Source organism: Martes martes (assembly GCF_963455335.1).
Source record: "Martes martes genome assembly, chromosome: 14".
NCBI classification, from domain to species: domain Eukaryota; kingdom Metazoa; phylum Chordata; class Mammalia; order Carnivora; family Mustelidae; genus Martes; species Martes martes.
In genome coordinates, this window is record NC_137902.1 from 47,914,802 (window position 1) to 47,929,726 (window position 14,925).

Here is a 14,925-nt window from a genome sequence, read left to right on the forward strand (position 1 = left end):
AAGTAACAAAAGGAGCCACATGTGCAAAGACAGGGAGGTGGGAAATAGCATCCCATGACTGTAGGAAAGAATGTATCAGGGGTATGGAGACTAAGGAAATAAGCAGGGCCTCATTGCAGTGGGTCCTAGATGCCAGGCTAAGAACAGGTTTGGACTTGATCCTCGAAGCCATGGCAAGGTCTGAATGGAGAGAGTGGGGCAGCCCCTTCCCACTCCCAGCTCATTTCTTGGCTTCCCCTCCCCCAACCCCAGAGCTAGGGAGAGGGGAAGGCCACAGACCATTAGAGGCAGCTGGTTCAGCTCAGCTGAGTGAGCACAGAGCAGGAGGCTAACCTGATTATAAGGGACAGGAGGTTTGTCTGCAGGGGGGAGGGTGGGTGACTGCTCTGAGAGTGACGGGAAGGGGGGCATGCTGGGCCACTCTTGGATCTCTGGAGCGAGAGGCCTGCCTGTCCTAGAATGGAGCACCCTGCCCTGCCCCCTAACCCTGAATGCTGGGGTGGCCTCACCAAGCCTGGGGGAGGGGCGACAGTACTGCCAGAGGCCCCACCCCCTCCCAGACTCCAGTCCTAGCTGTGTGGCCTTGTGCTATAACCTTGAGGAGCCACTCCTAACTCCAGGCCACATATTCTTGTCTCCAAAACAAAGGCCTGTAAGAGAATGGGGGATAGGCAGTGACCAGTTTGGCTCACAGTGCCAATCCCATATAGTCCAATGTGCCCGGGGGTCACTAAAGCCTATGTGCTCTCAGGGACTTAGGGGAGGCAGGTGACCTCATCTGCCACAGTCCCTGTTGCTCCCTCCTGCCCTGCCCCAGCCCAATGCACGGGCTTGCGTGGCATGCCACCGAGAGTTGAACTGAGACCCTGCAATGAGGACCACCTAAGGCCCTTCTAGCTGACAACCTGCGTTCCACAGTCCAAAAGCCCAGGAGCAGGTGACGGGAGATGGGTGACTCTTAGGCAGAAAGCCTAAGAGTCAGAGGAACTTCCTGTCATTAACCCTGTAGGAGACAGCTGGGGCACTGGGGGCCTGGGGAGCCTCTGGCTGCAGCTGGCCAGCAGTTCTTCCCTCCTCACCCCCAGTGACCGCCCTCGACTTAGGCTGACTGTGTCTAAACTGGGAGCAATGAGCTACCCACGCACCCAAACCTGGGGCCATTCAAAAGCTCAGACAAGCCCCGGGCAGCAATCCGCAAGGCAAAGCCCTGGGTAGGGACTTCCAGCAGTGGTGTTTCTGAAGGGTTGCACAAAGAGGGGAACCTCATGCTTCCCAGTCTGGCCAGCTCTCCGACCTCCAGACCATCCCTTTACAAAGCAGTCCCATCCCGGTCTGGAAATGGTGCCTGAGCTGCGATCCACCGTCACTAGGGACAGAGCTCTGAACTTGTAAGGGAAGACGAAGATCACACTCGCACCACTTCTCTGCTCTGTAGGCTGCGCTCCTGCCTTTGGCCAAAATCAATAAGAATCTGCACTGTGATTGTTTTACCAGCACAAGGGGCCGGCTCCTTGCGATGACATTCCACCCCTGGAGGCGCCGGGGGTGTCCTTTTGTCGCCGGACCCCGAGATGCGGGGTGGGGTGGGGTCGTGATGGGGGGGGCGTGCAAACGGGGGAGCAGAGAGGGGCGCACAGAGCTGCTCTAAGTGCCTCTCCAAAGACAAGCCCGGTGCTATTCATCAACTGGTTTTCAGGGCTGTGAGAAATCAATGGCATTTGTGCTGCAAACTCATCATTAGGACAGGAAAACTCTGCAGTGGAATTGATTTGTTTAAATATAATAACACAATTTAACAGAAAACCGTGGGGGTGGGGAAAAGACCCAGGCAAACAAGACAGTTCAGAGGACGGGGAGAGGCACCAGCCTGGAAACACCTTGCAAGGCGGCAGTCAAACTCCAGCACTGCCCCAGTCTCCTCCCCAAACACAGGGGTGAGGCCAGGTGGTGTCCCTTGTCCTCTGTCACCTGGATGCCAGGCAGCTCACGCCCACTCTCGGAAATGCCCCTTGGCAGCCCGCGGATGAGCCCGGGGGCCGGCTGCTCATTGTTGTGTTGTTCTTAGAGGTGACTTTGGCTTGGTGAACATCCGTTCAAGCCAACAGACTCTTAGTGTGAGGGGCCATGGGAGAAACTGATAGTAAATCCTGGTCCCCGCTCTGAAGGCATCCTGAGAAGACAGGGTGGGTAAGGCAGGCGTGCAGGAGACAACCTGGAACCAGGGAGGTCTGGGCTTCCAGAGGTCTTAGGAGATGTGGGGGAGCAGTGCTGGGACAGGATGAAGGGCAAAGAGGGGACAGTAAGGGGGCAGAAATGGAAGGTCCATTCAAATAACCAGGAGGAGCCCCTAATCTCATGAATAGGGGAGCTGGCCGCGCTGATGGTAATGATGAGAATGATGAGAATGGTAATGATGAGAGACGACTTTATTGATCCTTAAGATGTCCCAGGGCCCCACAAATACTCAACACCATCACCACACCGACTCTCAGCCTCCTATGAAGGATACTACCCATATCCCACAAATGGTACCACTCAGGCTCAGAGAGGTTAAGTGACTGCCCAAGGTCACACCAGTAAGTGATGGAGGTGGGGTCAGATCTCAGGGCCTGAGCACTATTCAGTGTACCTCCCGCCCTCACTGGGGCTTGACCTCTACATGAACTGGGGAGACATGGCTCCTGCTCTCTGCAGCTAGGGTATGAGGTGCACTGGATGGCTCAAGGGGGGGGTCTGAGGGACGGCGTGGGGTCATAGGCTCTTGCTACAGGCTTTGGCCCTCCAGCCTGGGTGAGGCTGGAGTGCCAGGAGCAGAGCCGGCCTGGCACTCAGGGCACTCTCCGACCTCACAGAAGAGCTCTTCCAACCTCCCCCAGAGGGCAGGGATCCTAGGGAGGAAAGCACCGGGCCAGGTCCTAGAATCCTAGAAAGACATGTCTGCGGCGGGGGGAGAGATACCCAAGCTGGGAGAGAGGGCTGGAGAGGCTCAACCCTTGTCTGAGGGTGGGGAGGGCATAGGCAGGCTGAAGTCCTCAGCGGAGGCCTGGCAGCTTGAGGCAGCCTCACCGAGCTCAAGAAGGGCTTTAATGTCAGTTTCAGAATTCGGACTTCATTCCTGCTGACAGTGGGAAGCCGGGGAGGGCAGCAGACGGCTGGAGAGAGGTGAGTCATGGCGAGGCAAGAAGAGGATAAGACCCTCAAAGCCAGCAGAAGGTGGGGGTGGTGAGAGGGACACAGGTCCGGAGATGGGTCAGGGGGTTGAACTGACTGTTGGAGGTGGGAGTGAGGGAGGGGAAGGTGTCCAGGATGACCTGGGCATCTCCCCCAGCCCTCTGGGGCTGGGACATTCAGCTGTGCTGACCCAGTGGCTGAACCGAGTCAATAGGAATTGACCAGAACCCCAAGGAGCACTGGGCCCCTCCCGCTAGGAAGCCCTGACTTGGGGGGGCACTGCTGGCCGGCAGGCTGTCACCACCTCGGCTCTGTCCCCCTGCTGACCTTTCTCCTTTGTCAGCAGTGTTCTCTATCAATTCACCGGAAGGGCCAGTGCAATCTCGCCAGGCTGCCTGGGCCAGAGCTGGGGGTGGGGGCTCCCTCTGCCTTCCCTCTTTTAAGGAAGAAGTCTCCAGAGCATCTCTAGAAAGTCAGGAGCAGAGATGCCAGAGTGGTGGGGGACCGCTGCACCCCTCCTGCTGGCAGATGGGAGGGAGGGAGAAGAGGAAGCTGGTGGGGGGTTGGGGGAACTGCAGCCAGGCTGTGGGGGATGGGCAAGGAGGATCAGTCTAGAAGAGGGATCCAGGAGGTAGGGGGAAGGGACCCAGCAGGAGCTCCTGAATAACCCAGAGAGTACCAGCCACCCCTAAAGCCAAGGAGCGAGTCCAGAGGGTCTGGGGGCTTAGGATTTAGATGGGGCTAGCATGGTCAGCTGTCCTGGGGTGCCTGGAATAGAGTGGTACGTGGGATATGGAACTCCCAGTACTAAAAACTGGGGTGGTCCCAGGCAAACTCTAACTGTTGGTTACCCTAGCGGGGCTGAATGTAAATTCCAGTTTTTAGTTCTACCACTTTCAGACTGTATGTGACCTCTCTCTGCCTCAGTTTCCTCATCTGGAACACAGAGCTTGTCAGAGCACCTTGTGTACAGCCGTCATGAAGACGGGATGAAATCATGTATGCACGTGACCGTTACTGTCACTGACCATGGTACCTTCCTACCATGAGGACCGACTAGTACCCACTGAACGCTTGCCCGAGGCCAGACCCCCATCTAAGCCCCGTACATGTGCGCTATTTAATCTCACCAAGATTATGGGGCAGGGGCCATTTTCACAGGAAACCAAGGCATGGAGGAGCTCGGCCCCCGCCCAGGTTCTCACAGCTGGCAATTACGGAGCCCAGAAAACCACTTCTATTTCCACTGGGCTGGCCCCATCGTGGGGGACCTGCAGGCCAGGGTCAACACAATTCTGCTTACACTGGACAAACACACAGGCTGGGCAGGTGTGGCAGGAACAGGCAAGGGACCCCTACTCTCAGGGAGACTGAGTCCCTGGTCCTCAGTCCTTCCCCTTCTGGTCCAAACATATCCACCAGGGGCGCCTGGGTGGCTCAGTGGGTTAAGCCTCTGCCTTCGGCTCGGGTCATGATCTCAGGGTCCTGGGATCGAGCCCCGCATCGGGCTCTCTGCACAGCAGGGAGCCTGCTTCCTCCTCTCTCTCTGCCTGCCTCTCTGCCTACTTGTATCTCTCTCTCTGTGTCGAATGAATAAATAAAATCTTAAAAAAAAAAAAACCCAAATACATCCACCAAATTTAGTAGGTTCCTAGGGTCTATGGATACTTTAGTGAGAGAGAGGGAAGCCCCCAGAGGTACCCCAGAGGCCTCCTGGTGGCCCTGGGGGCCCAGCTCTCTGGATCTGGCACTTTCTGCAAGTGACCTCATTTCATTCTTACAAAAACACAGGATCACGTAGGATGCCCATTTCAGAGATGAGAATATAGAGGCTCAGAAACTTGCTAAGGTTGTCCATGTCTGTCTTTAAACATGTCCGTCTCCAATGTCTGGGCTCCTCTTGGCGGCTCACGGGACAGGATGAACAGCAGCATGGGGGCAGGAGGACATGGCTTGTAGGTCCGTCGTAGGACTTGAGGTGAGCACCCGATAATTCTGAGGATGAGGGGCACAGCCTCCCCTCCCCCTAGAATTTAGGGAGCCCAGGGGAAACTCGGGCAGCTCAGGGAAGGGGCCCAAGCATGTGGGGTAGGGGGGCCAGGGGGATGCAGGGGGAAAGGGGGGGTGAGTGCTGGGGTTCAGGGAGTGGCCCATCACCCCAATACCTGGGGGTCAGGTAGGCCTGGCAGACACCCCTCTTCAGTCTTCGAAGCTGAGTGAGCAATGCCCTTCCTGCTGTGACCCCGAGGAAGTCCTAGGCACCAGCAACTGTGTGCTCACAAAGCAATTAGCTCGCAGTACCCAGGAGAAAGGTCGCCGAGGTGGGCAGGCAGGCGCTAGCTGGGCAGGGGCCCTGGGAAGCTGGGCCCGGTTATTTTTAGCATCTTGATTCAAGAGGAAGGAGGCCCTCCTCCCCACCAGGTAAATGTCAGTACACTGGCAGACCCAGCCAGTTAAAGTAGCTGGAGCCAAGGAAGAGAGACATGACTGGCGTCTTTGTCCTTGGCTCCTCGGCCCCTGGGCTCCCAGGGGGTCTCCCTTCCTCCTCCACCTCCTCTCCCTAGGCCCTGGTGCATCTGCCTTCTGGCCATGAACAGAAAACATGGGCTTGGTCCCCAGAGGAGCATGACCGGGGCCTGGGACCCTAGATTTGAGCTCTGGCTCAGCAGCGTGTGTGTAACCCTGACCCAAATTCCTGCCTTCTCTTCCCAAAGTGCAGTTTCTGCAAAATGGGCCCCACAGAGACCACCATTTTATTGTTTATGAGGGTGACAGGAGCTGGGGTCATGAAGAGGCTTTGCAGGAGGGTGACTTGGCCTTCCTGCGGAGGTGGCGGCTGTATTCTTGCAGAAGAGAGTTCTGGGCTGTCCTAGCAGGAACGCAGGCCAGCCCCGGGCTGACAGGGCCTGAGCTGGCCGCGGTGCACACTGCTGGGGAGATCTGCACAATCTCAGGTACTAGGTGTCTAAGAGCCTGTGGCTGCCACCCCGCTGATAGGAGAGGGTGAGAGAGGCCGCTGTGGGTCCGTGGAGGCAGAGCAAACACAACCGGGGCTCAGCCTGGGCTACGGGGAGGGCCCACACTCGGAGGGGTGCCAGCACACCCAGCCCTCCACACATCCCAGGCCTGGCGCCGGCGTGTGGGACTCAAACGGCTCTGACCTGGCCTCCTTCCTTGGGGGGAGGGCACCTGTGCCCCCTTCCCTGAGAACAGGAGGGACAAGGGAAGCCCACCCTACAGACTCTTGGCTCTGGAGTCGGCTCTGGGAGCCAGACCCTTAGCCCATTGTGGGGGCGGGGGGGTGGTCCTTCCCCAGGGGGCCCAAGGCCCCTTCCGGCCAGGCTGGGGGAGACTCCTGGCAAAACGGTGGAGTCTGAGGTCAGCTCTCCCTTCTCCCTTAGAGAAGCCCTGGGTCCCGCAGCAGTGCCCTTGCCTTTGGCTGCCAACTCCCAGGCAGCCTAGGATCTTGGCATCTGCCCACACCCTCCCCAAAGGCAGACTCTTTTACAGAGGCACTGCCCTACTGTGTCTGAAACTCTAGGGAGATCTGAGGGAAACTGAGGCACAGAAGTGGGGCAGAAATCTGCTCGGTGATTTAGCAAGTTAGAAGCGAAGTGCAAATTCCTTTCTCCTTCTGCCATCTGGCCTCTAGGGGGCATGTCCATCTCATTTCTTTCATTGCCCAGTCTGGGCCCTCCACCCAGCCCCACTCACAGTCTGCCCCCTACACCAGCCCCACGTGCTTGCCTCAGGGCCTTGACCCAGCTGGTCCCCTTTGCTTGGAATGCTTTCAGTTCACAGTCATGTTCTTTCTTTAGGGTCCAGCTGCAGCTCCACTTCCTCCAGGAAGCCCTCCTTGACCCTAGAGTCCCTTGGAACCCAGACATTTTTTCCGGATACCATACCAGATCCTCAGCCTCATAAACTGCGGCTGCGCTGGGCACCCTGTTGTGGCTCAGCCCAGGGGGCCAACAAAGGAGTTTGGGCGGTCCCTGGTTTCATGAGCCTTCTGTCCTTTCTCACCCCTGTAAGTTGTCAGCTTTCAAATAGGGCCCTGACTCTAGAGTATTCTCTCTGCCCTGGCCTGTGGGCCAGTAATCTCTAGCCCTCACTCCTTTCTCTTGGTAAACAGATGGGAGGAGGAGCCCTAATGGTCTAGGCCTTGGCAGGAGGTGGTGATTACAGGAGCTGGAATACAAAAGAGGCTTCACAGAGCCAGGTCTGAGGGCGCCCAAGGCTGTTCTCAGTCCGGGTTCTGGGTGGATCCCCACAGACCCCCCAGAACTTCCCAGGCCCTAATCTCTGTGCCCCCAGGCCCTTAGGGGTTGGTCCTGCCTTTCTTCACTGTGCCCCAGGGCCAGGTCACCACCCCCACTGCAGGTCTGGGGCCCTGCCAGGCTCTACTCCTGCCCTGCTTCGAAAGCTACTGAGGGTGGCAGCGGCCTCCGCTGAAAGCATGGCATGCCACCCTGGGCCACACTTCAGTTTCCCCATCTGTACCATGAGGCATTGGGCCAAATGATTTCTAAAGACTATTTAGATGCTATGCTTCAAATGAAGATGCCACCCTTGTGGCTGCACCCAGTGTCTGCTCCCGCCCCGCAAGGTCATGGAGGCTTGGGACCTGGGACACAGGGCAGAGGCGTGGTTATTCTCATCCTAAGTGTGTGGCTTAGGGACCAGAGGGAGACCGACTCAGGAGCTCAGACAGAGCCAGGTGAGCAAACATCAGTGGGAGGGAGAAGCACCCGGAGTGAATAACACCCAAGGAATCCTTCTCGGTGTAATTTACCAATTCCCAGCCGGTCCTTGCAGATCCCTGTTGGTGGCCGAGGTCAGGGGCCCCTACGGCACATGTGCAGCTCTGCATACCTACAGGGGTGATCACATCCAGCTGGCGAGGCTCACACGAGACTCTGGGAGAGCCAGAGGGGGACACAGACCTTCCCTTCCACCCTCAGGAAAAATCCCTCTCGCCTGGCCTGCTGGTCTCTTGCACCTGTCTTGGGGACGCTGGATGACCCTGGGCTGATCTCTGGGCTTCTCTGTCCGTAGCACATCACTCAACAGGTTCGCCCATGTCTCCCTGAAACCCCACCCGTGGACTAAGGTCAGGCCCACATCACGCAGGGGTATGGATGGGGGTAACGGAGGGCGGCTCCTGGGCTCTGCTCTGGAGCAGCTTCCTATTCCAGCATTTTGGAAGACTGGCTTTTCCTCCTGGTAAAGAGCTCCAGCCCTTGGCCCAGGAGAGGCCACAGAGGGTCTGGGGTGCTGAAGAGGGCCTGGTAAAGCTGGGGTTCCGGCCTGCTGGAGTAAACAAGGCCCAGCCCTGCTCCTCCCTGCTGTCACCACTCTGGGTGGAGCTGGGAGCCCCAGCTAATGGGCCAAAAAGCCCTCCCTCCCTTCCTGGCCTTCAGAGTTGCTACTGCTGCTGGATGGCCCTTTTGGCTCCCCACTCTCTACAGGATCAAGGTCAAACTGGCCCAGCCTTTGAGACCCTCAGGGGCTCCCTCAGCACCTACTTCCAGTTGTGGCTCAATGAATCTTCCTCTCCAACTGAACACCCCACTGGGCGAGTCTTTCCAAGTTATGCAGAGACCCTAGAAAGACCCTATTCTCCCACTCTGCATAGGGATCCAGCCTCCTCCTCAAGGCAGTCCCCCAGGCTGCCTCCTCTAGCATCCAGGAAGAGCTGCGCCTCCCAGCTGCTGCAGCCTTCACTTGCTGAGGGCCCCCTGCTAGCAGGTCCTGCACTGGAGACCAAGCCCAGGGCTGTGCTCACTCAGCTTCTCAGATGCAGATTCAGTTTTGGACGCCAGTGCCTAGCACGGGGCCAGAGCCTGGTAAACGTTCAGCAGGCTCTGGCTGGCAGAGTGAATGGATCACCCGGGAGCACCCAAGTACCCATCACAGTTTGCTGTAGTGGGGAAAACACATATTATGGTGTCAAATAAAACTGGGCTGAATCCCAGCTCTATCAATAGCTCTGTGATCCTGGGGATGCTTCCTAACCTCTCTGTGCTTTGAGTTTCCTTATCTGTATTAGAAGATAGTCTCAGCCTCACTGGGCTGTCAAAGCCCCGGAGACCACCACAGGCTGTGACCCCCGACAGGTGCCAGCCTTCTGATTTTATGTACCCATAAAGAACTGCTCAGAGAAGGGCAGCAACTTGTTCAAGGTCACACAGCAGGTATGTGGCAGGATTGAGGTTTGAACAAAGTCCTGCTTGGAGTACCTGCCAGGGCAGCAGCCCTGCCCTGCCGACCAAGAATGGTCTACCTGGGGCAGGAATGATCAGGAGGCTGTAGACGATCTCCCGCTCCAGCTGGGTTCAGGGATGTGGGCTCAGGGCAGGCTACTCAGGCTGGCAGTGGAGGGGCCTGGGCCGTGGGCAACAAATTCCAGGCAAGGAGAACGGGGTGTGCATTCTCAGCTGGTGCCGAAGACGGACAGGCACGCCCCATGGGGCCCCGGGGAATGCCACGGCCGGGCCTGCTGTCAAGGTCTTTGCAGCCAGCCCCAAGGCCGCCTTGCTCCATATAACCGGGGAAGTCTGCTGACTGACAGCTGATGGTGCGCATACTGGCAACCTGAAGTCACAAACCAGGGGCCAGAGGGGCTGGCCAGGGAGTGTGGCTGTCACCCCGTGTCTCTGCCCACAGAGCTGGGATCAACAACTGTGATTACCTCATGAAACTCGAATCCAGCCCAGCCCCAATGCTGCTGTCTCCCTACGTCCTTTCTTAAATGACACCAGCTATGTCACCCCTCCCCCTCCCCCCGCCGCCTCCGTGTGCCCACAGCGCTCGGGTCCGCTCTGCCGCTGTCCTCCAGCTGCCTGCTCACCATCCACCCGCACGCGGTGGGGTGCGAACCACATTCTAGACACTGCAGCCGAGATTCTCATGGCTTAGTTGACCAAATTCCTCACAACACAGTGAGTTATGTCCTACCAGTATCCCGATTTTAATGACGAGGAAACGAGGCACAGAGAGGTCAAGCCACTAATCTGGCATCACGAAGAGGAGTGGCAGAGCTGGAAAACCCCGAAGCCTCGGCCCACAGTCTGTACCTTTGATCAGGTCAGGACCTTCTGCAGGTACTGGCCAAAGCTGTTCACAGTTCTGTTCACAAGCTGCCGGCTACACGGGCCAGCGGTCATGCCCCCGACGAGAGACCCTCTCTCTGTGTCCAGCCTCTGTAGGCCGTTACGGCCCAGACCAGCTGGGGCCTTCTCATCTCTGTGCCTGACGCTTCGGAACCACACACATCTGGCTGCAGGCCGCCTGGCTGCGGGAACGGGGCCAAGTCACCACAGGGAGGAGCAGGGCTGGGGCTTGGTCTCTTCCAGCTGGCCAGCCCTCCAGCTCCACCGGGCCCTCTTCAGCACCCCACACACCTCTGGGGTCTCTACTGGGCTAGAGGCTGGAGCTCTTTCCCAGGGGGAAAAGCCAGTCTTCCAGAATGCTGACATGGGAAGCTGGCCCAGAGCAGAGCCCAGGGGCCTCCTTCTGCTGTCACTGCCTGTACCCCTGGCTGCTGTGGGCCTGCCCTCACCCAGGTGCCAGGGTGCAGGCTGTACCTCTGAGCCTCCGTTTCCCGTCTGACACATAGGAGGGGACCTCTCAAGGGCTCGTTCAGTGACGGGTTGGGGTGTGAATGAGCTCTGCATGTGGTAGAGAAGTCTCAGTGCAAGGGGTCATGGTAGCTCCTGGAAGGGTCCCAGGGCAAAGGTCAGGAGGGAGAGGCGGGGGTCAGAGAAGGCTCCATGGCATCTGAGCTACAGCGAGTCTGCCAAGCAGAGGTGGGCAGGCAAAAGACAATCAGGCAGAAGACTCTGCAAATAAAACACAGAGCAGACCCTCCCAGCCACCTCTGCCCTTGGTGGGTTTGGCAAAGCACAGACAAACCAGGCCGCCAAAGGTCAGGGCATCCTTGACACCACTGCCTTACAGAGGGGATCGAATCTCACTCCAGCTGAAGCCACTGTCCCAGGCTGCTGGGGACAAGATGGATGCTGGCACTGGGGGAGGAGGGGCACATCTCTCCCCTTGGCCAGCAAGACTCCTAGAGGCAACGAGGGACTTGCCCAAGGTCTCTGGGCTGGTAAGTTACTGGTGGAGACTGCACACAAACTCAGTTCTTGGCACTTAATCCTGCAATCACTCCGCTTCATACGGGCAGAGCGGGGTCCCTGGGCAACTGCACAGGGCCCCACGCTTAGAAGAACCCATGTTGCTCTGTGGCCACCAAGCCCATAATCATTTGTGAATAACGAGCCTCTTATTTTTTTGTCTTGCCATGGGCCCCACAAATGACATAGCCAGTCCCGATTCTAGTGGATTCTGACAGACATGGGTTGGGGAGCTGGGCAGGGCCAGCGAAGGCAGGTGAAAACTTTCACCTGTCTGCGACTTTGCAAGAGCTGGGCTCTGTGCTCGGCTGCTTTGTGTCTCTAAAGCAAGCTGGCAGTTTTATCCTCCTCTCCTGTCTCCCAGAGGTCCTGCCCGAACCTCTTCCCCACACATAGACTAACCCTCCACACCAGACAGACCCTGCAACTCCCTGTGCCACGGAAGCTCTGACAGGTGAGAAGCCACTGAACCCCAAACGACTCCTTCTCCCTGGAACAGAGCCCCTTTGTGTGCGCACAGGAGTGCCTCCCCGTTCGTGGGGGGGACCATGTGCGCTGGGAGGGCTTGTGCCCAGCGGCTGTGGAGCTTCACCATGGGAGTTTGTGAAGGCGTCTGTGGGTGTGTACATGCGTGCAAGTCTGCGTGCACAAGTGTATGTTTGCGGTGTGCGTGAGCCATGTCTGTGTACATGCGTGTGTGAGGGAGTGTTCCTCCGGGTATCAGCGCGTGTGTCTGTGCATGCGTGCCTATTTGCGCATGGGTGTGCACACACATCTGTATACCCTCGGCACACATGGACAGCTTTACATGTCTGTGTGCACGAGCGTGTGTGCATAGCTATTCACGGATACAGGTTTGACTGTGGGTGGGGAGAATCTTCTGGAACTTATATGTGTATCAGTATTTATAGCTGAGAACATCATGCCCATTTTTAACCACCACACCACCCAAATCATCTTCCTTCTCATGAAAATCTTGGCCCTCTCAGAGACAACACTGGACCACAACTTGGCCCACTGCCTCCAAGAACACTTCCTAGACTCCAGACTCCCCATACTCACGCAGAGCTCTATCATTACCCCCCACCCTGCATCATGGCAGCTTTCCCACCCTCATGCCTCACCACCGCCCCCCCCGCCCCCGGCCAACTGCACCCCTGCCAACTTCCCTGCCTTGGTGTCTTACGTTTTCACTCCTGCTCTATGCCCATTGTTCTGCCCCTACCTGAGGCATCTGACCTCTTACTGTGCCCTTGGAACAGTCCTTTTGGTCTCCCTGCTTCCAGCAGGGCCCTTCTGACAGCCTCTCTAATGCAGCCACCTTCATTAGACCCCTATCGCACTTTGAACCCTCCGTGGCTCCCCACTGCCTTTGGGATCCAGTTCTCCACCCTGGCACTTGTGGCCTTTACAATCTTCCCATCCCCTTGCCAACCTCATCCCCCCTTCTGCCAGGATCTCCTACCCATCCCCTGCTCCTGTCTCCTTACAACACTACTCACTTTGGGGTTACCTCCTCTGGAATGCCCACTCCCAACCTCTCAGCACTGTCCGCTGCACGGGTACGGGGCTTGTATAACATCTGTTGTGATCTCCCTGAATGAGATGAGCCCCTTTCCCCTCTATCCTAGGGCCAGACACCAGGCCTAGCACACAGTAAGTGCCTAATATGAGCTAGGGAAACTGAACTAGGGAGCCAGAGGGAGAAAGAACCTTATCTAGCCAACATGTTCTTCCTCTAGAAGGGGCCCTAGGTACCACTTTGGAGCCTGCAGAGGCCAGGCCTGATTCATGTCACACCACATCCACAAACAGGGCATGATCCCAGGCCACCGAAGTCACTGTCACCTTGTGGGAGTCCCCTCCCTTTGCCGTGAGTTGGGTTAGGACCTGGCACTTCTGAAGACCCCATGACTGCCTCAGTTCCTGCCCCCAGGAAGAGGCTAGCAGAGGTGGGCACAGCCAGGGACAGAACAGTCCAGGGATTAGGGATGGGTGCACTGGAGCCACATAGACCCAAAGGGGTACCCATGGGGGCTCAGCCAGTTATGTGACCTTGGGCAAGTTCCTTCCCAACCACAAGCCTCAGTCTTCTTGCCTTTATAGTAGACCTGATTCCAGCACCTGCCTCACAGGTTGGTGTGCAGATGGAAAGAGTTAATAACGACACAGCACTTAGTGTGGTACCTGGCACACAGAGATGGGGTCAGCGTGTCCACCATTATTATTCTCAGTACAGATGGGAGGGCTGGGGAGAGACAGGCCCGCCTAAGGCCACATGGGCCCTGGCAACAACGCAAAACCTAATATCCCAGTCCCAAGCCAGGATGCAACCCCCTCCACTGTCTGGCTCCCTCAGAGAGGAGGCAGCCAAGGAAGAAGTGAAAACTGAGAAATAAGCCCTGTCCCTTCGTTCCTCAGCTCCCCAGCCCCACAGCCCCAGAAACACAGCACCAGGGGCCAGCCCGTCCTGCTTACCTGCTGAGGCCTCTGCAGACGACCAGGACTCAAGGCTGCTAAGGGCGTCAGGAAAAGGAGGCCGAGGTGGGAAGAAGGCGACGGCCCCCGAGGTCCGACTTGGCCAAACACAACACAGCAAGTCCTGCGGGACAGACCAGAGGGCACAGTGAGCTCCAAGCCAACCTTGCAGGCAGCCCCATCTGCCCCACTGACCTCCTAGCTCTGTCTGCCCAGGCTTTTCTGGCCATGTCCTGGAAGGCTGAGCTGACCCCCCCGAAGTGGAGCCATTCCAGAAACTGGACGCTGTCCCCCACCTCCCCAGCCAGAGCCTGTCTCCTGAACTTGGTGTTAGAGGCCTGGCCCGGGCCCCGGCTCCAACAGCAGCAGCTCACGGGCACACACACACCTCGGGGCCGCGAGTCACGTCTGGTGCTCTGCTCCGAGCCCTGTCCCCCACTGCTCTGTCTTTCCGGGCCCCGCTGGCTTTCGAGACGTTGCTCAAGTGCCTCCACTGAGCCCTCCAGGATCGGCCTGTCCTTCCCTTGTTCGCCTCCCAGGGGCCTGGGGTCTGGCCGACCGTGTCTTCTCCAGCTTTCTGGAGGCCAGTCTCATCCCTGGACAGAGCTCCTGGACCACAGGAATGGGGTCAAGTTTATCCCTCTCCTCTGAGGCTAAAAAGGCCTGTGACCACTGGAGGGATGGTTGGACAAACAAATGAGTGACCGACGGATGGGGCAGTGAAGGTGTTTAGTGAATAAGATGAAGAAAACTGGCCAACTGATGTGTGTCTTGGAGATTTATGTACTTGTTTATTTTTTAAAAAATTCATTTATTTGATGGGACGCCTGGGTGGCTCAGTTGGTTAAGCAGCTGCCTTCGGCTCAGGTCATGATCCCAGCGTCCTGGGATCGAGTCCCACATCGGGCTCCTTACTTGGCGGGGAGTCTGCTTCTCCCTCTCCCTCTGCCTGTGCTCGTGCTCTCTCTCTCCCTCTCTCTCTCTGACAAATAAATAAATAAAATCTTTAAAAAAAATTTATTTATTTGAGAGAGTGAGAGAGAGTGAGCAGGGGGAGGGTCAGAGGGAGAAGCAAGCTCCCACTACGCAGGAGGTCTGATGGATGTGGGGCTCGATCCCAGGACACTGGGATCATGAC

The 14,925-nt window shown here is 57.5% G+C and overlaps 1 protein-coding gene across 1 annotated transcript in view; it reads right to left on the reverse strand.

The window, feature by feature from the left end:
* The window catches only part of LOC308354923 (zinc finger MIZ domain-containing protein 1-like), a 139,027-nt gene that overhangs the window by 78,280 nt on the left and 45,822 nt on the right, over positions 1-14,925 (reverse strand). The window contains exon 2 of the mRNA XM_080822745.1: positions 13,788-13,911. The gene's annotated coding sequence lies outside the window, so the exon portion shown is untranslated. The remainder of the gene's footprint in view (positions 1-13,787; positions 13,912-14,925) is intronic.